The sequence below is a fragment of the Ischnura elegans genome, chromosome 11, assembly GCF_921293095.1.
Source record: "Ischnura elegans chromosome 11, ioIscEleg1.1, whole genome shotgun sequence".
Lineage (NCBI taxonomy): Eukaryota > Metazoa > Arthropoda > Insecta > Odonata > Coenagrionidae > Ischnura > Ischnura elegans.
The window spans coordinates 22,454,632-22,481,014 of record NC_060256.1 but is presented as its reverse complement, the minus strand read 5'-3'; the positions used below and the strand labels follow the sequence as shown (position 1 = coordinate 22,481,014).

The window sequence follows — 26,383 nt, the reverse complement described above, 5'->3', positions numbered from 1 at the left end:
GCGTTAATAAACTGTTCAAAGGCTGGTGTAAGTAGTTTTTGTTTCATTACTAGAAACTTATTATTCTTTTTCGATTAATATCTATCTTAATTATCTCCTAGAATTCATTTACTTCGAACTCTCCTCGGTTTTCTCGGTTGTTCTGTAAGATTTGAAAACTTATTTGCACCTTTGTGGAGTGTTCGCATTTTGTGATCATCGATATTGGTTAATTTTCCTTTTTATGCGTCGTTATATGATGTCTTAGATGAATTATGTAGCTTCATAATCATCAATTGGTATTTCATTAGGGTTTCACGTTGAATGCGTTCTCTGGTTCTCAATTAATGGAACGATCCAAGTAATCTCTTAGAACGGATTCATAAAGAAAACTTGTTGATGTTACTTCCTGTTGCGAATGCAAAACCTAGAAGGCCTAAAGATCTTACGACTTATTGTAGTGGCACACCTTTTTATCGTCATTGCGCAAAGGAGCACTTAAATTTAAGCATTGCTTCCACGTTGGGAATTCGAACTCGCAGTCACTACTACTCGTATCTCAGTCGCACGTTTACTCCACTAGGCCACCGCTACTGCTAGCAGAGGAAGTCTTATAATACATACAATACGAACCAACAGAGAAAACCGGGGCAAGTACACATTAAATGCACGTGAAATAACCATTAAATAAGACATAAATCGAAACAATGATCAATTGGCCAATTTGCAACATCTCCTTCTGAGTGCCTTTATCTTCACTCGCAAATGCAATATTTTCGGTGAATAACCGAGGAAGAGGAAAAGAGCAAGCGAAACTAAAATTTCTCGAGAAGCAGAAGTGGCGCCCCAAACGTTGTCCTAAAACTCAATATGTGACGTCACTAGACAGGGTCTTTATTGTGCTGAGGGTGGCGCCCTTCCCCCTCCCCTCCGACGCTCTCTGTGCCTCCCCCTAACCACCAGCTCCACCCAACGACGCGCAAACCGAACCACTCCCGACCGCCTTCGTGATGCACTCAAAATCAAGGCCAACAATTTTGACTCTGCCCTGGGCTTTTTGTGCCAGGCAACCTCCCTTGATATCCTTAGTAATTCCCCTCCCTCCAGTACTTCTCATGGCTGCAAGTTAGAAGCAGCGCGTCACTTGGGATTTTCCCCTTAGTCCCCGGTCTGTCATAGTGCAGTTTTAGTCTCAAAGCAGTTCAGTTAGCGTTGAGAGGTGCATGATCTACCGCTGAAGAGTACTGGTAAGTTCGTAAATATTCTATTATTCCATGCTGTTTTAATCATAATTTATGATAATTTTTGTGCATGAAGGCAACATTCTTTGGCAATAGGATTTGGTCAAAATTAATGGTGTTTTTGTACCCGCATTCTTGGTCTTGGCTTTTCATGTTTTTTAACTATTGTCAAAATCTGGCTCTCAAAGCAAGGACTAGGTATATTACCTCGTACAAGTTTATGTATAAATTCATGAAATTGGTTAACGCATTCGCATATGTTTCATTCAATTATAAATTTTCAGAAATGAGCATAAACTTGTACTAGTTACACTATTATGAATCCAGGCCTTTAAGAATGGCTTTAATTGTTATGCATATCATGTATTTCCGCTGCCACAATTCCTCCTTGACGTATGATTAGAGGTATAGTGTCATCAATACAAATTTTTTGAGTTATAGTTTAAGGCCCGTTTCTTGTTTTTTTAGAGTTACCGAAAGGTGGAGTGAATAACTCATGTAATGCCTTGAATGAAAGTACAAGCTTAAAATCAAGCTTTCAACGATCCCTGTGAAGCCTTTGCCTCAGCCCTTGGAGTATTCTCATCTGTCATACTGTAAGCAGTGTGCATGTCTCATGGAAATAATGTGAAGCTATCTGTTGTGTTACTGAAGGGCAGCAACGAGTGATTATCTAGATATTCAGTGAAGTGAAAGTGTCATGCGTGCATCAAAAAATTCATTATCAGTTGTGTGTTGAATGTGAAGTGCTGGTGAATATGTGTATTTTGGGGAATCGCCGATGCACAGCTGAGCCCTGCCGCCGATGGATATGTCATCGGATGAAAGGTAGGGAGCCTTCTCCTCTCGCATTCAATGTGAAGCTTAAGCAGTTTTGCAGAAATCTATGTTAAAAAACTGTTTTTAGCTCCCTCTTTTTCTGGCGATAAGGAAAATTCTTTGAAAAAATGTGGGGTCTTTTTGAAAATGCGAAATTTTATTTTAATGCTGAGTCTAGGGTTTTTGTAATATAGCGGGATAAACTAAAAAAAGAATTATTATCAGATTGACTCAATCGGTTTTAAATACAATTATTGTCCTTTTATGATCGGGTGATTCGGCCATTAATTTTTACAGGCTCGACTTAGCTGAATTACGAATTCATTGGATGAATAATAAACTTCGCTATGTCATAATACTTAAATTTAACTGCTCTCATTCGTCAGTCCTAGTAGTTTAAACTCAATTAAGGTGTCTGTAAGAGCAAGTTAATTACAGACAAAATTCTCAAGGGAGTACGTATCGAGTGAAAATAGGGTGTGATAGAGAAGAACATCTGAGTCACCACATAGGAACAGTGGGTTAGAAAGAGATACATTTTTGGTCGGGGGAAGTGGAAAGCCTCTATCCCCCTTCCCACTGCGCTCTGGACACTTGGACCTGTAAACCTACGTGAAGCAATGATCGCGGCGGGCATGCCCGTATTTGACCGCGTCTTTCTCCCATTTCACCCCCTATGGTGATGGCTGGATAATGCTCTGAGCAGGCTTACTATGACTTTTCTCTCTCGTGAATCACACGAATTCAAAGGAATTGCCACAACCGCTCGTCCGAATGCATCTTCTAAATTATGATTATATTTGTTGTATATCTCTTTCACGAAATATTCTTTTGGATTATTCAGGGTATACCTTCACTTAATCATTTGCATGCCGTATAAGTCTTCGACGCAACGCAAGCCATTTATGCTGACTCAAAATTTCGGCCGTATTTATGTCTTTCCTGTGTTTATCAAAGTTTAACCCCCTCCCCATATTTTTCTTCTTCACGTGGTCCATGGCAATTGAAAATTTTTAAACCGTTTGATAGCTGAAGTAAAACCAGAGAAAACTTTCCTAGTGTATTTCTTAAACTCATGTTAATTTTCGTCGGAATATCCGAGTTTTCGGCAAAAGTTTTGTCAGTTTCCCTCATGTTTAAAGGTTTAGAGGCAGGCGAAGGCTCTCTCTTCAATTTTAGTGGACTACGACCTATATTATTATTGAATTGCGCTATATTGATAAGCAAAAATCACAGGCTCGGTCTTAATTACTGGTGAAACATTCATTAAAATTCTCATGCAAAACGCGTTTATTAAAATCCACGGACTCGTTAATTAAGCAGTTAGTAATTAAAAATCACTGTATTAGGTTGACCGTGGTATGAACTTGGAGAACGCTGAAGCTGACATTCACTGAATTATTTTCAGACGCCTTTTTCTTTTCGCATGCAACTTTTTATTGTCAAAATGGGGGTTTGTTGATCGCTAACTAACTCTCCTACGCTTAGCCGCTTTAACCTCAGAATATATCATAGGTATTCCGCTTAGTGGCACGTAAAGTGAACAATTAATTGTAACTGACAATGGTTAATTTTTGGGGAAAATTTAACCAAACTTTCTAATTATTTGGAAAAATGCTTAAACCTACTCAAGATGCCAGTTTTTTATTATTAATTAACAACAAAGACAAATATATCAACGAAAATTGATTTAAGTGGTGACAAACTGGTCAATTAAAATGATAACGATATGACTTACCTACAGTAAGATTCGATGATGAAGACCAAGAATTTTGACTTTCTTCACGGAAAGAAATCAATTCCATCAGTCGCTCCTCAAATTTTCCTTAGTAGCAGCTTTCGCAGGTAAATTATATCTTCAGTTAGTTGTAGAGGCTCCAATGTTGCTTCCAATGAACCATTCAGCAAACCCTTTCGTAGAATGATGACGGCATCAGGATAATCAACCAAGACATCGCTTGAGTTGAGCATGGTTATCTGGGAAACGAATCTGCAAATGACCAGAAAAATAAATACTACTATGTTATTTATACATTTCATTCAAGGGTTATTAATGTCATCGACATTCAGATGAGAGAATTATGGCATAATTATACTAGTGACACTATTTTGAGGGCAATAAATGTGTGCAAGGCATTATAAATGAACCTACGGCATTACAAATGAACAGATGCAACAAGGCGTAGAAAGCTTTAGCGAAATCTGTGGCATAGTGGAAGAACATTGTTGACTGAATTTAATAGCATAAATTCTTGGGAAGATCGGAGACCGCGATTGCTATTAAGATCTGTTTTGGGGCTGTATTGGTTTCACTGTTAACAAGGCAACAAATAATTTGTGGATGTCATTTGAAATTTCATCTGCGATTGAACGTTAAGAAGCAATTATGAGAATATCGAATAACACATTCGCATCTGGGAAATCGACAGAATATTTCCGTTTCGTAGAATCTTTACCACCGAAATAATACGTAGATCTGAAGGAGAATTGGTCAGTTATATCCCTAAGAGATGAATGCGATCCTTGCATTGACTGGAAGTTACTAATGCTCAATGTGGTTTTCGTTCAATTTTAAGGTATTTGTACTTAAATCGACCATACATTTCATTCATCAATGACAATGGAGTGAATTGTGAAGGGGAGTTTTTTTTAATCACTAATGGAAACACAAATATACCTCTCGCTTTTGTGAATATCGCATAGTGGGATTAAGGCAGTTTTACACGGTACACGGAATTGCGCAGTCTGACGTACGTGCGAAGGAGCAATCAAAATTACGTCGTGTAAAGCTAGGACAACTAATTGCTAGCTAATTGCTAGGACACATGCGAGAATGCGTGGACGTGAGATGGCAAAATAGCCCCTGTTCTAATTTCGTTCATGCAATCGCGCAATTCCACGCCAATTTTAGAAATAAATGCAGATCTAACCGGCGCAATTCCGTGCCCCGTGTAAAACGGCCTTTAGAAATGTTCTTAAAGCACATGAACTCCGCAATATCAGTAGGTACACTCATTATCTCTACCACTCACTTTCGAATGCAATTAATTTACATGAGCCATATTCGTGACATGCTACTGCGTGAGTATTATTGTGATTAGACTAAAATTACAATTACAACCTCTGTTCACTTATACCATAAAAATACTCGTTCTCACTTACCTCAATCAATACTGCTGCATTTCTTCTTTGTCCCCGCTCTCCATTCTCATTTCCTCGGAAAGAAATAGTGACTTCAACGAACGAAGAAACGGCTGAAATGGTCTGGAAAATTAATTATATAAATTTCAAACTCGAAAAAATATGATTCTGCTGCATGGACGGTTGGTGACGAACTGGCCTGTGTTGCGCGATCTTCGTTAAGTGGGGGGGGGGGGGGGGAGTGCTGGATTAGAAGCGACAGTTGAATGCAGGTCGTTGAAAGTCTAATGTATTGTTTTTCGTAATGCGATTACGAGTTCTGCAAAAGTACCCAGTGACCTTCGTAGAAGACTAGAATATTCTGGAACCTTGATCACGTGTGTTGCGACCGTTGGCTTTAAAAAAATTCCGCGCTATTTTTGTGCTAACTTGTGCACAAATCCTATTGGTTAAGCGTTTTATTGGTTTTCCGCGCGATACATTTTTTATTTATAACGTAGAATATCAACGTATTTATTGATGTATTTTACTGGATTAATTTTAAATAGCCTAACATCTACGATATTCAGCAGTTAATAGGTTTTTCGTTGCCTTAAAAAGAAATAGATTCATAATCAGCGTGACGTCAATTGCATACGTCACGCGGCTGACGGAGTACCAGAAGTCCTAAGTCCCTCCGATCTTGGACTTCACTTCGCGGCGAGCTCTCATGGGGTTAAGAGGTGAGTACCTAAACTATTCCTTAAGTGAAAATTTCTGTATATTATTTTCAATGAACTTCTAATTCTCTAAAGCGAAGAAAATTCGCAAACATGTACTTTATTATGCAACTATATTAAGTTATTGTGATCTTTTGTGGCCATTATTTTGAATGAACGATTTTTATTACGCGGACCGTATTCACGTTCCAACATTTTATGCCATGTGAGGAATTTGACTTGAAGTTAAAATAAGTTTCAGAGTAATTTTTTTAAGGAACACGAGTGATAGGGACACATCATCTCTGATTAAAATCGTACTTTCAACCCTGTGAATTTTGAATGGAAATAACTCCTTCGGTGAACTGTGTTGCGGCAATGGACGAAACGCCATGCTTGATTTTTTTCCAAAGCGGTTTTATGTGACAGATACTCAATAACTTAACTTGTTTGATCCCCCTTTCTGTTCGTGTGTATTCGCTTCCGAGTGGAATATCTGTAACTTACGAAAATTGCATTACGTTATGGAGTGTCGACATGTGAAATGAATAAGTAACCCGTGAGTAGTTTTATCTTTACCTTCACCGTGACTTAGAACATCTAAGTTTCAATACAGGACTTCATCAATCATCCTTACGCCATTCCGGTGGCTTATTTCAAGTACTCCGGTAGCTTGTGACTATTTTTTAACGGACCTCAAACTTATGAATTTTATCGCTGTGAATGTAAATGTGAGGTATTAACAGTATACGTAGAACAGTGTACTTCATGCTAGCCACACTGATTCGTTAAAGATTACGAGAGAAACTGAAATATCAAAATGAAGTCCATGATTGTCAATCCGTCCGTGAAATTCAAGATTTATCCGTGATTGCTTCAGTTACCAGATATCTGTTATTTGCCTTTTTATGATTTTTCTTGTTGGTACTTGAATTGTGAGTTATTCTACAGGTTCTAAGAGGTATTTTGAAAAATCCTTGATATATAAGCCTAGGAATTTGCTGTCAACTAATTTAGTTAAGGTGTTTAACTGCCACTCCGAAACCGCTCTGCAATTATTGGTCATCTACTTTTTAAGAGGAGCAAAAGTAAGAGAATATTGGCGATCATAATTGGATCTAAAGTACTTCGTTTGGAATTTATATTTTTCACATATTTCGCCTTTGAGGTCATTAGTAAGACAATTTGTTGTAATTATGCCCCGTGTTAACTTCTAGTGCGTGATTATTGCCAGCCATTAATGCGAATTTTCTTTTCAGGTGCATGAATAATTAAGGGATAGCGGATGAATTCCGTGAAATGCGTGGGGTTTAATGGGGAATTGTGATTAGGTTCCAAGGAAGAAGAAGACTGAAGAAAAATGGTGAGTCAATATCATTCTCTTTATGAAAATTATTCGATAGATCTTTAAATATTCCCATGCATATGTCATCTGTTTCTCTTTTCATCTCTTAGTTATCACGTCTAAACCAAATAGTCAACAGGTTGCAATAAATAACTTCTGTGATAATTTTTTCAAGTGAAGGATATTTCATCATTTTTTATTTTTTGATAGTGTTTTATGCTACGAATACTCAGCTGTTAATTTATATGATCCTTTGTGACTGTGATACTATGAAGGCATCTAGGAGGAAATATACATTTTACTAGGTTACTTAGCTCGCGTAAATTTTGAATGATAATTGATGATTTTTGATTTAATGGTGTCACATGAAGACAAATGGAATCTCTCGAATACTCATTCACGACCTTCATTTCTGGATTCGTATATACGATATCCGAGGCCTTCCTATTCCGCTCTTGTCATCTACTCGTCCATCGAGTATTGCCTTCATCAGGCCACCAAAGTAAATGCTTCAAAATATGTCCGCTTAGAATAATCTGTCTTCTACTAAGTTTTCACTAGGCTTCTATTCTTCCCCCGCTCTTCCGAGGAATTCCGCATTTCTCAATCGGACGATCCATTTAATTTTCATATGACCGAATAACCATCAGTTTCTCATTTTCTGTCATTGTCCATGACTCACTACCATGGAGAAGCACACTCAAATCGTAGGTTCAGATGAATTGTTTCCTTACTTTATGATCAAATTTTCTGTTCCTTTAAGGGAGCTAATCCTTTACTTGTCTTAGCAGTTCCTTTCGGCTGGGCTATTCTACTGATTACGTATTTATTTCTTGCTTCTTTCATCGCAGGTAAATTTAATAGTATAACTGGTCGACCTTTTCCACCAGTTTGTTTCTCTAGTTCTATGATAATCTTGACTTCCTGTCATTTGGTAGGTACACTCTGATATTTGATGATGATTTTCAGATGGCATTGGATATTGTCCTACCCATCTTTACTAGGATCTTTTTAATTTTCCGTAAGCTTCTGACAGTTTTTGCTCGAGGATATTCATGCCATTAAGACTCTCAGGCCTAATGCTTGATTCCCCGTAGCTAAGCCCTAATTTTATCACCCCTACTTGGTCTCTTAAACGAATTACAGGTGATTCATCTGTCATTGTTAAGCACCCCACCTTCCCTCAGGATTTTAAGCACTGAATTCCAATACACGCTACTGTTACGTCAAATTATCACTAAATATCCATTTCGACTGGTTTCGTACTACTTGTAAGTCAATTTGCTTTGCGCAATTCTTCTAACGCTCATTAGTTGAAGTGGTTTCTCACAATCCTCGAGGTAGCTTCTACTTTTCCTTGTACATTAGGTTTTTGTGCGCTCTCGAATTCATTCCTCGTCCAGGTTTCTCTGGCTTTGCAACAAATCTCTTTTCTTATTCTCATTTAGAAGTACTCAGTTTTCGTATTCTCGCAGTGTCTTCGACGTAATACATGACTTTTTGCGTGATCCATTTTGATGATTATCTTTCTGCAAGGAAATTCAACTACTTCTTTTAGCACACTGTAATAGTTTTTCAAACTCTCTTCCTCTGATTTCTCGGCCACATCCGATGCTGTTTTGTTCTCCTCTGCTTCTTAAAATTACTCTTGATACCGAGTATGTTTAAATTTGCTACATGCTAAATGATTTTACCGTTTTCTGCTTCATTTTATTTTATTATTTTGGGTGACATTACATATCTATTAAGGTAAAGCCGCCAGTGTCGGTCGGCGTCTACGGTAGCTTTTGCCGTCCTTTTCCTAGTTGCTGAATCTTTTTTTCTAGAATTTAATCAACTAAGCATGCTCTCATGTCTAATGGCATTTACATTGTGTATCTTCTTCGACTGTTATTATTAATGTTGTGTTCGCAACCACCAGCTTGAGCTTTGTGTCAGTATTCAATTTTGCTTACATCATTACTGTTTCCTGGCTGTTCTTCCGTCAAGATCTTCGCCGATGATAGCATTACTTTAACCGATAATGGTTACAATTCCTTTACCTCTTACCTGCTTGGTTATTTATGAGATATCTTGATGGACTTGCTCCTCTTCTGCATCCTCTGGCAATTTTGTGTATGCTTACAAACCATATGAGCTGCAATAATTATGGGTTTCGGTTTATATCTTGAACATTACCTACCTTTCAATGAAATAAGGGTAACTTTTTATCTGCTTTCTTACTTCGATCTATGCCCAATTCATCACTACCGTTTAGTGATCTTGTGTGTATTATTTTATTGCTTCCATTCTGTACTTCTCCCACTTCAGGCCATTTTATTTCGCAAATTCCTAATGCGTCCAGGATCATTCTTCGAATTTACAACTTCAGGTTTTCGGGCCTTCTGAAACTTCTACATCTACATAATACCCTGAGAGCAACGTTTAAGGTGTTTGGCAGGGGTTGATCAATCATCAGCACTCAGCATGCAATTGGACTCCCCCACACACACACCACGCGGTCCAAAAAACGTCACGCATGCTAAGAAATTACCATATGCTGTTAGAAATAATAATTGAATTAAGAAACATGCATTAATTTTTACATAATTTAGTAGGCTATACTACAAGTCATGCAATCTATTTATGAGTTCTATTGCTGCCGTTATAATCTTTTATTGATCGTGGAAAAAAAGACATTTGGAATCTGTCTGTTCTACAGTCTATCTCTCTTATTTTATTTAAATGATCTGATCTTCCGTAGTACGTTGGCGTCCGTAAGATATGGTTAACTTCGTCAGAAAAGACAGTGCTCTTGAATTTATCTAAAATGTTTAGTCTATTTTTCAATCTACGGTCTGACAGAGATTCTCATCCGAGTTTATCTAAGAGGTTAGTTACACTAACAAGAAGTTAGTTACACTAACGACCTTTCACATACCTGGCAGCTCTTCTTTGCACGCGTTCTAATTCTGTTATTAAGCCTTTTTCATGAGGGTCCCAAACACTGGCAGCGTATTCTAAAAGGGGTCTAAGGAGGGAGAAGTAGCTAATTTCTCTCACTTTGTCGTCGCACTTTCCTAACCTTCAACAAAACCCATTTTACGAATAGCTTGATCGGTTATTTCCCGAACATGTTTAATACACGATAGATCATTATTGAATCTAACTCCTAGGTATTTCATGGATTCAATTGTCTTTAATTGGGTGCGCCGAATGATATAGCTATGTTGTGGGGAGTTATTCTTCTTCCAGAAATTCATTACTACACACTTTTAAAATTTAATTCTAACTGCCATGCATTGCACCACGCTTGGATAGCAGCAAGGTCGTTCGTTAGTTCATCCTTATCTTTGCTTGAACGGATTCCCCTGTAAACTACAACGTCGTCTGCAAATAATCGTAGCTTACTGTGTACTACTTCACCAATGTCGTTTATGTAAAGAAGGAGTAGGAGTGACACTACCCTGAGGAACGCCAGAAGTCACTCTGACCTCGTTGGAGACTGCACCGTCTAACTTCGAAGTCCTCTCTCGTTTCATTATCCTATCTTTAAGAGAATTAATCGCATTTGATCGATGTGCTACCTCGTATAGTCCCCGCCCTTAAATTCGAATGGGCGACTATTTTTGATTAACTAAGACACATTTTGCTAAAGATGATACCATCATGTTTGTATTGAGTGTAGTGGAAAGGCCTTAGTCCTTTTGGGATATTTGTTGGTTACTCTTAGTCTTCTGCTTCGCAGTAATTTAGCCGTTGAGTAGATGAAATTCTGACGCCTGAAGTGAAAAATGTGCCGCTTTTATGGTCACTTCAACTTGCGCCTCTACGTGTATAAAGAAGAGCTGCTGTCCTCTCCCTATCGAAATGAAAGGAATATTAGTTGGCGTCCTCCTATCGGGAGTTATTTCACTTGAATATTCAATAGGGTTGGTTTCCTATTCTTTTTTAAATTGCCTAAATCGAAACACTATTACTCCTGGAGTACGTATGTCACGCTTTTATATTTTTAAATGACGAAATCTATTTTTCGCGATAAAATGAAAAGTGAAAAATTTCAAGCCCGCGAAAACGCGACGGCTAAGTATGAATGCTGGGAAAATCCCGTGTGAGGCCACCTTGATATGAGCACCGCTACGATGCAGGCTGCTAGCCGGTAGCGCTTGGCTTAAATAAGAATTATTAATACCTTATCAAACGAAGGAAACTTTTCGACCTTAGGCAATTTTAATAGGCGATTATTAAGATATGTATCCCTGAGATTTGTGCCTCATGCATGCGTTGGTTATCTCAGATGTAACACTCCTGACTACTCGTATAGAATCTAGGTCCTTGTGACGTCACATGGAGTGGCATCGCATATATGCCAATCTGGCCTTTTTCAAATGAGGTTAAAATTGACCATTGCCATTCGTCTAAACTGGGATTTCTAAAAGCCAAATAATTTGTATTTTATGAATACACTAAGGTGGACAATGAATTGCAATCAATGTCTTTCGTTTTCTTTGATGAATGAAACTACCCTATTGAAACATAACAAAGAAATCACAAGCTGCAACAAATATCAATAGTTAGTCGTATGCCTTGTTTTCAAGATTTTTTTTAAAATTTTTTTCGCAAACTTTCCTGATCTATGAATTTGCGATAACCCTGTTATAACCGTACATAACACATTAATACATTGTAACTACATGAAGGGAGAAGTTATGCACCTGGATATTTACAAAGGCCTTTTTTATTCCTATCAATCTTATCTAGCGTATTCTTTAACTAACGTAAACAAAGTTATTCCTTCATTTCAGCCACAGATCCCTTTAATTTACATGAATGATAACATAGAGTTACTCCTATTTGAAAGGTAAATGTAAACCTACTGATTGGTTTTTGCAGTTGAAAGGCTACTTCGTTGGGCCAAAGATATTTCGTTGATGGAGGAAGTTTCGGAGCTCCATCACTAATATCAACTGATTAACTTTGTAAACACCCTCAAATAGTTCACCCTCTTGGGATTTCAGCCTTAAAATGTTCACCCTGCTTTCAATGCATTGGAAACCTTTATTACCTCGTAAAAATTCAATGAAATAAATTCAAGAACATCTGCTCTGTGGTAGGCCAGGGTATAGACTGACTGACTCGGTCTCGTGTGAAAAATGACACAACTACATCAAAACAGTGTTGTCAACATGTAGAAGTGGGTTCTTAGTTACCCACGCATAGCAGATTTACAATGCAACTTCTCCACCTAATCAGAGCCCACTTCTAGCCCCAAAAACAAACTATTGTCAAATGATGACACTTTGAGCTAAGCTCAACCGTTTTCGAAATTTTGCAATTTTAAATATTCTAAGAGATTTCGTTAAAATATCAGCTGTCATTTCTTCAGTTAAAGAGTACCGAATATATAGCAATTTATATTCTACAGCTTCTCTTACAAAGTGATAACGTACTATCGTTTTCTAAAGTATGTAGACACCCACGAGTACTACTTAACTGATGGGGCCGGGTCGGTGAAAAATTGTGAGGTTGGCACATACAGCGACCGGCATCCCTCAGTCGTATGCCGACTCGTATACCAAGAGCCGACGAGGACGGAGGTAGACGCGACCTAGCTACCGAAGCTGGAGTCAAACTGCAGGAGCATGAGCCCAATCAGAATTAAGATTAGCGGATGGAATGTACTGAGGTACACTCACGTCCACACTCACGTTGGACCGTCGGGAGTGTTTTCTATCGGGATCCGTAGCGATATCTTTAGATTCATATTTGGACTTATCTATTACCGTTATGTGTCTCCGTGGCCGAGTGGGTCTATACTGTGAGCGGTAGTCAAGGTAAAGTTCTGGGAGGGTTCGAATCCGAAATTATCTTACTTCTTTTCACTTGTTCATAGAGACATCCTGAACATCAGAATATACCATGCAGATGACTCAAGAAAAAGTTTGTACTGACTTTTTTAAACGACCTAAGTTATTAAAATGATATCTACGTTAACACATTTCTAAACAGATTCATTCACGGAGAAAAAATAATGAGTTCACCCTCTTGTGCCATTCAATTCAAATATATTTATAATTCAAACTTTTGATTGTCTCGTTTTCAACACTATTATTTCCAAAAAACATAAATAATATCAACAAATATCGCAACAATAAGAATAAGCTTCCTTCTTGTGATTTTGCAAACATATGGTTCAGAGTCACACTGCTTACACTTTAATTGAAGCATATTTAAGCATATTGGGCATTGAGACTGCCTTAGGGCACGACCGTTCTGGTGGTGTAGTGGGTAAAGTGTTCTTCAACGCAACAGGAGTCGGATCAAGTCTCAGTGACGGACGATTTGATGCTGCACACACACACTGGAATTTTTTCTCATCTTAAAACTTCGCAAAACCTATCTCAGGTTCCAGAGGATGTTGCATGGATATTGAATTCTTACGCGTTTATTTATTTGTTGAAATTCAACTTCTATATTGCATAACCATTTGGGCAGTTGACTGTGGAGTGAATTTTGCCTGCCTTTTCCGTGTCGTCCAGCCCCGCCTAAAGGCCGTTAACATTAGCTGCATGCATATGAAGCAACCTGCATCCTTTGCCTTCGCGGTAGCAGGAGCCGAGGAGGACAGCCGCGGACGCGACCGGGGTAACGAGGCTGGAGTCAAATACTAGGAGCAAAATACCGATCGAAATTAAGATTAGCGGATGGAATACACTGAGGAAACTCACGTAAACACACATTTAGGGCCTTCGGAGTGTTTTCTTTTCGCGTCCCTGGAGAAGTTTTTCCTCTCTTTTTAGATTCATATTTTGACTCACCGTTTGTGTATTGCTAATACGTGGCTCCGTAGTCGAGTAGGCATATACTACGCGCGGTAGTTGAGGTGAAGTTCTGGTTGTCTGGAAGTTCTGGAAGCTGAGGTGGAGGTTCGAGTTTGAAGTGATATATTTTTATTTTTTTAAAAGAGGCATTTTTTAAATCTATACGTATGATACAGTTGCCCCAAGAAAAAAATTAATACTGAATTTTTAACGAATGTTTTTTTATCTTGACCATCAACGTTAACAATCTTTTTTTTTATCGAAATGACCGAAACGGATGACCCCTCTGTCTTCAAAGTTTAATTCGTCACTCGCTATCTCTACAACTTTCTGCAAACTATTAGGCATTGATCCAACTAATTTCTCGCATATGTAATTCCAAAATGGATTCCACAAGTCGTGAACATGCACCTCTAGCACCCATACTGTTTTTGCGTCCTTCAGTTGCCATTCCTTAGTCATAATTCTCCATTAGTTCTGTATTGGGTATATGAATGGTGAATGATCCGGTGTAATGATCTGCTTACTTGCTAACAGTGAAATAAGAAGGCGAGATCATAAGATTTCCAATTAGAAATATTTCAGTATGAGTACTCAAAAGTTATTGAAATATTGAAGAAATGGATTATACTCATGCGGTCATAAATTTATATTTGTTAATAGCCGTCGGATTATTTGTAATATTTGTGTATAGTAAATTTGTCAGATAGTCGGGTGAAAGAGTTCATATCCCAGTTTATCTACACCGTGTCTTTACGGCTAATTGTGGTTAGCACACATGCAGGAAGGAAAACGATGGTGTTTTTAATCACATAACTTTCCACATTTTTTCGTGACAAAGCATTAGAAATTTGCTTACTATGATTATCGATGGAATTACATTTTTCATGCTTTAGGGTTAACAAAATGATTTCAACTAAGAATCTATTTGTTATTTATTTAGTGTTATCGATTCTAAGGGTAGAAATTATACTCTACGGACATTGAACAGTAATTAGCCGCAAAGCCACGATGATACAACCATAACCACTTCCCCTGCTGATTTCCTCTCAGTGAATGAACCTTTTTAGAAGCAAATGAAATGAATTTCTCAGAATACATTGATTCATTATTTTTAAAATTTAATCAGTAAAAATATCCAATGGTGATTTTTTCTTGAGTCATCTGTATCTGCTGTGTTGATGTTAAAAATGTCTCTTTTAAAAAATGAAAAAAGGATATTAACAATAGATTCGAACTCTCGAAGAGAAATTTTATAGTTTCATCTATCTGATTCTCAATAGACGATCGCATTTTTTTAAAACAGCTCCATCACATTAGTTTTACTCTTAAGGAAATATCCTTATGCAATTTTCATTCATTGTCAGCAAAACACCTTGCCCCTCCGATTGATTTTTCTTTCATTAGCCCACAGAAATCAGCGTTCACAAGCTCCGATTTCTTGTTTGACAAGCTTCCTTCAAATCGAAATCTTCTCATCTTTCCAAAAGTGCATGGAGTGCAACTTATCTTCGTAGTGCATTTTAAGTGACTGCATAAGCTAATGTCTTTAATTTAGTTATATCTTGCCTGCTGTCCCAGTCTCCGATGCCACAGATCCTCAGCCTCAGCATTTAGATTTGTTTTCTCCTGCTCATGTCGTGTTTTTGTACTGGTAGTGAAAAGACAGACATGTCGATTCTCATGCTCAATTAAACCTTGCCTAGTTTCGAGTTCCAGCTGTTAAATCCCATCGATGTCTTTGGCCACAGCTGCCAAATCGCCGGTGATGGTACATCCACTTTTACGGAATATTAGACATTCTTCATTCACTGAAATCATGCAAAACCCTTTGCGAAAAGTATTAGTAACGGACATCAAATTAGGATTTGATTATGAGACATAAGAGATATCAGATATTGACTGTATTTCACGATTGTTTGGCAATTTATTTGGGACATTTTCATTGCCAGCAGCTTTGATAACTTCAATGATAGCAACAGCTATTTCAAGATCTCATCCCCGACATGAAAAATTAGCCATATTATTTTCGGGTGATATATGGTGACTAAAACAGGATCTGATGTAAGCAGAAGCCTTTTGAAAGGGTCATGCTTTGTGGCAATCCTAGACACTTATCTGGATTGTTCTCACGTGTCATTCTTGTATCCTTGTGCCATGCTTCTAACGCCTTCTTGGAAGTTCATTTTCCCCTCTATTTACCGATATACGTGGGTCGTTCCATAAGTCTTTAGAAATAGGTATAAAAACGAATTATTTGGGTCAATTGTTTTATGTTTCTCATTTTAGTCTCCTTTTAGCTCGATAAATTTCTCTGAGCATTTTTCAAAGCATTTTTAGCCATCGTAAAGGTAAAATTTCAGGACATCCTCAAAATAGGCATTAGTTTGGTTGATGACCTCTTCCTTTGACATAAACTTTTGCCCGTGAAGCCATTCCTTCAAGTTTTGGATTAAGAAAAAGTCACTGGAGGCTAAATCTGGTAAATAGGGTGAATGTTGTAATAATCGGAACTTTAACTTTTTAGGCTATTGCAACTGAACAGGTGTGTAACCGTGCATTATCTAGTTGAAGGAATAAAATTTTCTGTTTCAAATAAGGACGCTTATCTTGATTTTGCTATCAACCGGTCCAATACCGATGCATAATACTCGCCTGTTATCGTTTTTTCCTTTTCCAAGTAATCGATGTAGATTATTCCGTGTACATCTCAAAATATCGTTGCCATGACCTGACCAGCCCGTCCCACCCTCTTCGCCTGCTTTGGAGCCCGTTCATCATCAAAATTCCAATGTTTTACCGTTTTTATCTCTTAGTGATGGGTCCATATTTCATCAAAAGTTAGGTAACGATGCGGAAAATCTTAAGGATGGCGAAGGAAAAGCGCCAAGACAGCCTCTGAGTTTACCACACGATTGCGTCTATTCTCCACTGTGGCGAACGCGGCAGCGATCATACCGAGATTTTTTCACACCAAAATTAAAGTAATAGTTCATTGCGATATGTCTGTGACCTTACCTATATCGCGTACTTTGAATCGTCTATCACATACCACCATATCTTGAAGGTGCTTTTCGGCGGTAGACACTTCGACAGGGCATCCGGAACAATGTTCATATTTTATGTACGGCCTAATTTAAATTCATTAACCCAATTGTAACCAGTGGCAAACGCAAAAGCAGATGTGCCATGAACTTTATGCAGCTTAGCTTTGATTTCCTTCAGCGCTAACCCTTTCAAAGACAAGTGTTTGATCACCGCACGAAACTTCCTTTTATCCATTTTTGTAAACAAATGAAAGTTGCTCACTACAATCGGTAACAACAATGAAACTATGGGATGGATACAGCTGAAACTTAAATAGCTGACTAGTCACGAGTGCTACTTTGTAGTCAACATATTTTTTTCAGTATGAGAGAGCAATTTATCGGAGAATCTAAGGATTTCATGCTTTGTAAATCTTCGCGAGTCACAATCGTTGTATCAATAACTGTGCAACTACATGGTGAATGTTCTTTGGCATAAATTTGGGCAAGAAATACGGAAGGGAGGCTGATGATGGGCACTCGGCTGGAATGAGCGAGCCAATCGCTTAGACGGCATACTTTGGGAAAACCCAATTCGTATAATGGCAAAATTTTCACATATTCAAAGTAAAAGATCAAATCTGATTGCATAAAGGGATAGCCGCCGAGGACAAATACCTTTGGGGGTGGGGGGACTGTTAGGATAATCGCCGTCCGAACGTGGCTTCCTCGCAAAGACCCAATTGTAAATCCGTCAGAAAACGGTACATACCATAAAGGCACCGCAAATAATAAGTAATTGAGTTCGATTCACTCAATATTTAGGGAAAATACAGTCTCTTAAACGGACTGCTGCGCATATAACGCTAAGTTCCCGAGGACCCACCCTGTGTATTGCGGGTCACGGGGCGCGAAAACCTCCCGACATCATTTTCATTTACCACAATAAAATCGGTTGGGGGGCGAGTTGGTGCATGATTTGAGAATTAAAGTTGACAGTTAGTTTTCTAATGTGGCGTAAAACACTTTGTGAAGAAAAGAGAAATACATAGTTTTCCCCTACCTTATTTTAAAAATTCTAAAAGTTCATTTTTATCATGGCTCGCTTTTAATTTTATGCATTGTAAAGAAAAACGCTACTGCAGCAATATACTTAAGTCAATTTTCTCAAAACATTTTGAGATCATTTAATGTCAACTTCACAGACGCATCCTGCTCTAAAAAGTGACAAAGAAATGAAATTATTTCAGCGATAAGTTCACTGATTATTCTATAATTCGGCAGATAATCGTTTTTTCCTGAATCAATAGTGAAAAAAAAATTGTTACCTTTTTTCGATTTCAGTCTACTGTGCGGCGTGTTTGAACGTGTAAATTTAATGTCGGATGATTATTCCTTTAGAGTTCCTTTATGGCTCTCATAAGTTGGATTTCTATTGGACATTTGTGACGCTTAATATATTTAATGATAGTGAATGAATCCGCTCATTGATCTTGTTAGTTACTATTACCGTTTCATTGGTTAAAGCGCATCCTTTGAAAGATTTAATTCAATAAGGTTTCAAATCATCATCATTAGTCAACGATCCTAAGATTGGTTTGACGCAGCTCTCCATTCCTCTCTCCTATCCGCTAATCTCTTCATAGCTACATATTTCTTCTCTTTTACATACTCTTTAATGTGTTCTATGTAACTCATTCGGGGGCATCCCTTGCTCTTCTTCCCTTCCACCGGTCCTTCTACGATTGTTTTCATCAGGCCATCATGCCTCATATTGTGGCCAACTAAGTTGTCCCGTCTTTTACAGGACTTATCTTTTCTCCCACTCTTCTTAGCACTTCCACGTTACATACACGGTCAATCATTTTATCTTTATCATTCTTCGGTTGCACCACATTTCGAATGCTTCCACTCTTGACATCTCTGCTGCTGTCAACGTCCAACCCTCGCTTCCATAGAGAAACATACTCCATATGTAGCATCTGAAGAATTGTTTCCTTACTTCTATGCGCGTATTCTTAGCTGTAAGAAGATTTTTCTTTTTGTGGAAAGTCATCTTCGCCTGCGCTATTCTACTTTTTCTTTCTTGCCTCGTCCATCGTCGGTAATTCGGCTTCCCCGGTAAGAAAACTCTTTCACCTCTTCAAGCTCATGCTTTCCTAGTTCAATGTTTGTCTTAGCCTATTCTCTTTTGCTGCAAACTAATGTCTTAGTCTTCTTTTGTTGATTTTCAGCTGATATTTGGCCATTGTCCTTTCCATATTTTTCAAAGTCTTCTTCAAATCCTTCTCTGACTTGGCTATGACTGCTATGTCGTCAACATATCGCAGCATACTAATTTTTTCTTCGTGGATATTGACAACCGAAGCTTTCTCCTTGATTTCATTGATGGCTTTTTCTATGTAAACATTAAAAATTAAGGGGGAAAGCGCACACCCTGGTCTCATCCCCTTTCTTATTCTTGCTTTTGCACTTTTTGGACCACAGCTACTTGCTTTTTATACAAACTATGAACAATTCTACGATCATTGTAGAGAACTTCGGTTTTTCTTAAGAATTCTAACCAATGAACTCCATTCCAAGTTATCAAATGCCTTCTCTAAATCAACAAATGCTATGTAAGTTGGTTTATTTATCTCCATCTTATCTATGATAAGCCTAAGAGCCAAAGTGTTTCTCTTGCGCCCTTGCTTTTCTCATCCAGGAATTCTTCTGCTCTTAGTTCTATTCTCCTGTAAATGATTCTTGTCAGAATCTTCGACGCATGTGTGGTCAGGCATATGGTCCTAAAGTCTTCGTACTGCGCTGCTCTCTTCTTTTGGGTATGGGAGTGATGATATTCTTCTCGAATTCTCTAGGTAAATATCCCGTTTCGTAGGTCTCTTATTGCAGCGTCAAATTCCGGTCTCAATCTGGTCGCTCCAAAGTTATCCTTTTCAACTTCACTTCCTTCTCCGATATTTTTTTAGCTAAGTTTGCTTCCGTTTTATAATTCCTCCAGGTATTCCTTTCATCTCTCGGCTTTGTTTTCGTTTTCAATTAGAATATTTCCAGTCTTGTCCCTTATGGTATTACACCTTGTGTTTCGTTCCTTGAAATGGTTCCTCACTATTCTATAGGCCGCTTACACTTTCCCCTGTACGAGGTTATTTTGCACGTCCTCGCATATGTCCCTCATTCACTCTTCTCTGGCTCACCTCGCTTTGCGACAAATCTCGTTCTATATTCTCTTGTAGCAAGCCTGTTCTTCCTCAGTATTCGTATTATTATACTTTCTCCGTTCTTCAGTGAGGTCCAGGACTTCATCCGTGATCCATGGCTTTTTAACAAATTTTCTTTTCCCAGAACTTCTCTAGCGACCTCCTGAAGCCCAATTTTGATATTTGTATGGCTTTTCTCCACTGATTTTTTCCGTTTGATCTAATCCTATCTTACTTTACGCTACTTCTTGGAGGTCTGTTGATTTTTTGGCTCCTTAAGTTTCTCTAATTGCGATGCGTTCTTCGCTGACTTCATCAATTTCTTGAATTTCAGATAGCATTTCATCATCACTAGATTATGATCACTGTCGATATCTGCCCCCGGGTAGCTTTTACAGTCCTTTATCTGGTCCCTAAACCTCTGCTTCACTAAAATATAGTCCAGTTGAAATATTCTTTTGCCTCCGTGCATTTTCCATGTATATCTTCTTCGCATGTGATTTTTAAATAGCGTGTTGGCAAAACCTCTAATTTGTGTTCTGTGCATAATTCCAGGAGCCTTTCTCATCTTTCATTTCGATTTCTTAATCTATATTTTCCGGTTGATCTTTCATCCTGACCTTCGCCGACGACAGCGTTCCAATCACCTCAAACTATAAGGTTTTCTTCATTGTTTGATTACTTCCCTGATGTCATCGTAGACGTCTTCATCTTCTTCATCCTTGTAGTCTGTCGTAGGCATGCAAACCTGTACCACTACGGTATCTACCGGCTTAGTTTCTAACTTTACCACGATTATCTTTTATTGTACTGTAGGAAGCTTTTCACACGCATTCCGGCGCTCTTTTTGAACATTATCCGAACCCCAGCATTACCCTTTAGAGATCCGTGTGTATAATTCTATAGCTTCAACTCCAAAAGTCTCCGTCCTCAGGCAACATCATTTCGCTGATTCCTAGCACGTCGATATTCGATCTTCGCAATTCTACCATATGGGTTTCTAGCTTACCGCAAGTCCTACGTTCACGTACTATTTACCTATCCTCATAACTTTATCACAATTGACCGATGTACTCTCTCGGCTAGTCCCCGCCCGGTGATACGAATGGGGGACTAGTTTATATCCAGAATTTCTTACCTGAGATAATTCCATCATGTCAGATGATTTAAAGTTGGAGTAGATGCGACTCCTCGGGATAGTAATGTGGTGGTTTCCCCTTGCCTTCCACATTGCAGTACTGCAGCCGTTAAAGTAAATGTTATCGCGCCTGAAGTAAAAGTAGTGTCGCTGTACTAACCACCGTGGTCTCCACCTTCACTCATATGAAGAAGAGCTGCTGCCCTCGCCCCCGGGTGATGCGAGGCATAATTGTTGGCGGTCTCCCATCACCAAATCACGGCATCTTCACAGGTTTAATGTATCATTTAGATGGCCTATCTTACCCAGGGATAGACTCATACCACCTCGGAATGCCACGGCTGCTTATTTGACAAGTAAACTCGCTTATATCGCAGCCAACCTCTATATCTAGAGGTTGACCCACCATCCGCAACCCGGTGGACGCACTCGGTGGCTGGCACAAGCTCAGCCGCGAGAGGTTTCAATTAATTGCCGAAAACTCTTGGCATCGTATTAAGGTGCATTTCACTATTAATCGTGCATAATATTACTCGTTCACTTACTGAACTAAAATTTAGCCTAAACATCAGTAGTAAATCTCTTTAGTTTGCAAGGTTAACTCCTGATTCGGAATCCAGAAAGCCGGAATCACAAGACAGATTTTTCCATCCCTTAGAATGATAGGTCAAGCGATAGGTTTTCAGGAACTTAAAGAGTGATTGCTCGACCCATCATTTCCTTAATTAAACAGTCATTCATGCCGTCCCATTTTCCAATTGCTGTTAGCGGGCGTGCGTTATGATTGGTTGAAAATTGAGCCGAAGATTCCTCTAGTTTTGTCGACACACATTCTCAAATAGTCTGTTCGCCTTCATTAAAAACAAATACTGAGCAAAGGTTCGCCGTTGGGTTGTTTCCCCACTCAAAACCGGTGCAGCACTCGAAGTATCGTAGAAACAGTTTTTTGGCAAAACAAAACAGCGCATACGACTAAAATTATTACAACTATACTCAGGTGTGTCGACAGAAATGTTAAGTGCCAGATGAATAGACTTTTAGAGACGTCTTTTTCCATTTAATTAGTCAAATAACATGCTTAGAAATGAATAATTACTATCTATTAACATTATTGTATTTTGAATCCACTAATTTTTTAGTTACATATGGTTTCAGTGTTAACGAATCATGCTAACTCAACATTACTGGTCAACAATCCTAGCATTGGTTTTTCGCAGCTCTGCGCATAATTAATCCTGTCGGCTAATCATTTCGCACCAACTTATTTCTTCAATTTCACATATTTCTTTTCTTTCTTCTCCTGCTCTCTTCTCTATCGTCTCTTCCGGATATCTTACACGATATAATTCTTTTCCGTCATTTACATCCACTTGTTCCTCGAAGATTGTCTTCATCAGGCCGTCATGTCTTAAGATGTGACGTATAAGGTTGTTCCGTCCTCTTATCTAGGTTTTCATTCTCTTCTCTCGTGCCCTGCTTAGGCTAATTCGCATTTCCTACTCGGTCGATCCTTTTCATCCTCATTATTCATCTGAAGCACCACATTACATTTGATTTCTCAGCTGTTATCACTGTCCATGCCCCTCTTCCACAGGGAATCAGTGTGTTGATATTTTCCCAATTGAACTTCAATACGATATCTTTTTTTTCAATTCCAAGGATAATTAGTTGGGAAACTGTAAATGAGATATTTTTTACATGATATAAAGCAGTCGATTTACTATCAAGTCTCTTTGAAATTAATAAAGGATTAATTTTCAACGAAGATGGAAACTTAGTTGTTGAGATTTTCGAGTACTGACTGTCGGTTACTTAATGACATTCGGCGATCGAATAGATCTGAAACAATGCCTTCCTACTTTTCTGTGTTGCATGTTTATTCCATATTTTCTTCATTAAGCACGGAGCATGAAATTCCACATCATCCAGCTGGTGATGTTTTCTCACTTGGGCCTGCATTCATTTCAGAATTGAAACAGGCTCTATTTTTTCATTTATTCTTGTTCATCACGGCTTTGCACCCTGAATTTTTCTTTACACGTTGGCTTTTGCATTAGGCCGTGCAATTTCTCGTCTCAACGGGAACTAGATTTGGAGCCCATTTGACATATTTGTTCCAAATGCGAAGGTCTGCTTTCGTCTCTGGTCATGAGTGACCAAATACCCCCCCTGACTCCCAGAACGCTAACCCTAAACGTAGTTATCCCAGTGTTTCCCATTTCGCTCGGAATAACGTGGACACGTACGGCCTTCGAAGTATCACGGGAATGAATCTTTTTTGAGGGGAAAGACATCTATGAGTCGTGGTCTTCCATAAGTATGCCTTCGTTTAGTATCCCTATACGGTTGTGATTTTGATAGTCATAGATATTTTTGTTATTTTTGTACATCACAATGATGCATTTACGCGTTTGTTTGTAGTGGCTGTTTAAGAGAATTAATATTCATGTAGGTCCCGCGAAAGGAGAAAAAATTTAATATTCTATATTGAATGTGTGGCACCAGCGTTGGCTTCGTTTGTGAAGTAAACCTAATTTATGGTTATTGCAGAATCTTCACACTTTATCTTGGAAATTGGGATTATAATATTTCTCTCGAAGTCCTTAGGTATCTCATTTGTCGAATACATTTCACAAGTGATTTTGTGCAGCTTGTTCAGCGTCTTTCCTCCTGCACTTTTTATTGGAGTTGGTACGGGTTATCAACTATTTTTACCGTCAAATATTTATAAAGGTAAATTCATTTTGCATCCTTGTGTTTGATTTCGCCCATTTTTTAGTGTAAGAAGGAAGTTCGGTATATCTCAATATGTAGCTTATGTATCCCTTTTATATCGCTGATATCATGCTATCTTATCCGTATGTTTTTAATTTATGTATGGAACAATGGGCTGTAACGCCTAAGGCGTTAATTCTACAATTTATATAGTGTGACTTAATGAATGGAATGATGTATACTTTTAAGACGTGATGGATGTCCCAGCGAATTTCATCGGTCAATACTAACCTTGCAGTGGATCTTTAAATTCTCCTATTAGCGAATTGTAATTTTTGATAATTTCATTCCCATTAGATCAGATTTTATTGAATGTTATGTGATTTATAATTCTAATTTTGGACGCGTAATTTTGACAATGTTCCATTAGGTTGGTCCTTATTTTTAAAAATTCGCATTTATTTTGAGACGCCCCCCAGTTTTGTTCCATTTGAAGAGTAAATAAGTCATGAAAATTATTTTTGCAATCGGATATCGGGAAAACGTGCCGCATTGCACTTAAAGTATTGAAATGTTGATATTTATAGGCGTTTTTCGGACATAACAGAATGTGATGTCACTCTCGAATTTTCAATCATTTTTTTGTCTTCTACAACGACTCATTAGACATCACCATTAGAGTATCACCTCAAATTTCTCTCATTTCTGCTCATTGGATCCCGAGATATCGCACCGAGAGTGAGCGCGCGCCACCCCCGTTAAACACTGTGGGTGGCACGCGGGTTGCATACTGTCAATATTTGTAGCTCATTCTCACTCATCGTAAAAGCATAAAATTCTGTAGAAAAACTCTAGACTTTGTTTTTGTCCCCAAGAGTATTACATCTTACGCTCCTCTCCTTAAAGTGGTATCTCACTGTCCTATAGGCTGCCTCAACTTTTCCATGTTTAAGACTGTTTTGTACGCCTTCACAAATATTTTTCATCCATGTGGAAAGTTTCCGCCCTTTACGACATATTTCGTTCCTAATTCTCTTGCGACATCTGTTCCTTCCTCTGTTTCCGCAGCCTTGTATTTTCTTCTTTCTTCAATGAGATCTAATACTTCCTGCGTAATCCATGGCTTTTTTTCATGACGACTCTTCTTTTACCAAGAACTTCCTCAGCTGCTGCCTGCAAACCACTTCTAATGGTTTTCCAACTCTCTTCCACTGGTTTATTGATCGTATCCTCCCCTATTTCTCTTTTCTACAGCTCCTTGAAAATCCAGTTGATGATGAAGCTCCTTCAAATTTTCAACCTGCCATGTATTTTTCACGGCTTTCTTATATTTAAAAAATTCAAGGTGGCATTTCATCATAACTAAGTTACGGTCACTATCGATATCTGCCCGTGGATAACTTTTGCAGTCCTTCATATAGCTTGAATATAATAAATCTACATAATTGATAAAATACAACTTTGAATGTTAACCTAGCCCTTCGAACATGGTAATCATATAACATCAATTGAACAAAAATATATTTTATATATTTATTCTAATAGTTATCAATTATTTGGCTTGATTATTGTTAATTTAGCTGGTCAGAGAAGAGAAGATCAATGTATGGGAATATTAAAAGAACATTAGGTTTTAGTAAATTTTATATTTTTCGTATGACTTGTAATTAGCTCATGTGCGTAGATTAGTTTCTCAAACTTTACAATACGCCAAAGAAAATGAAACCTCATCCATTAATTAAATATTGGCCTTATTTCAATTAATGTATAAAATACTAAATTTATTGTACATATAGTTGTCATTTCTCTATAATTAATTGATGAATATCATTTATTATATGCCGTAAATTTAGCTTTTGACTTATTTATAATCCTCTGAGCAATAGACTAGCAAGGTTTTTATGCAATGCGGTCCTGTTCTCATGGGTAATGTCGGACTTACAAACTCACTTGAATTATCTTTTCTTTTCTTTACAGAATGAAAGGATACTGAAAAAGTGTCTTCGAAGAAACGAAAATTGAAATCACCAAATGAAGAAATTCAAATCGTCGGCGGAAAAGAAATTTAAGGAAGAAATACATCTTCAAGGATAGGAGAGGGGGAGTGATAGGCTCTTCATCGCTAGGAGTTATGGCTGAAGAGTGATGTTATTGTACAATGCCCTGGGTTTAAACGAATCCATCCTTTACACATACATTCACATTAACACAAAAATAACACATGGTATGAATCAAGGTACAAAGGTCTGCGATACACTTGTGGTGACATCAATCAAATGAA

General features: G+C 38.1%; 1 long non-coding RNA gene across 1 annotated transcript; it reads left to right on the top strand.

Moving 5' to 3' along the window:
- Nucleotides 1-1,112: 1,112 nt before the first annotated feature.
- On the top strand, nucleotides 1,113-26,383 carry LOC124168244. Its single transcript, XR_006866881.1, has 4 exons — nucleotides 1,113-1,226; nucleotides 1,689-2,048; nucleotides 7,138-7,241; nucleotides 26,080-26,383. It is a non-coding gene; the product is annotated as an uncharacterized LOC124168244 (long non-coding RNA).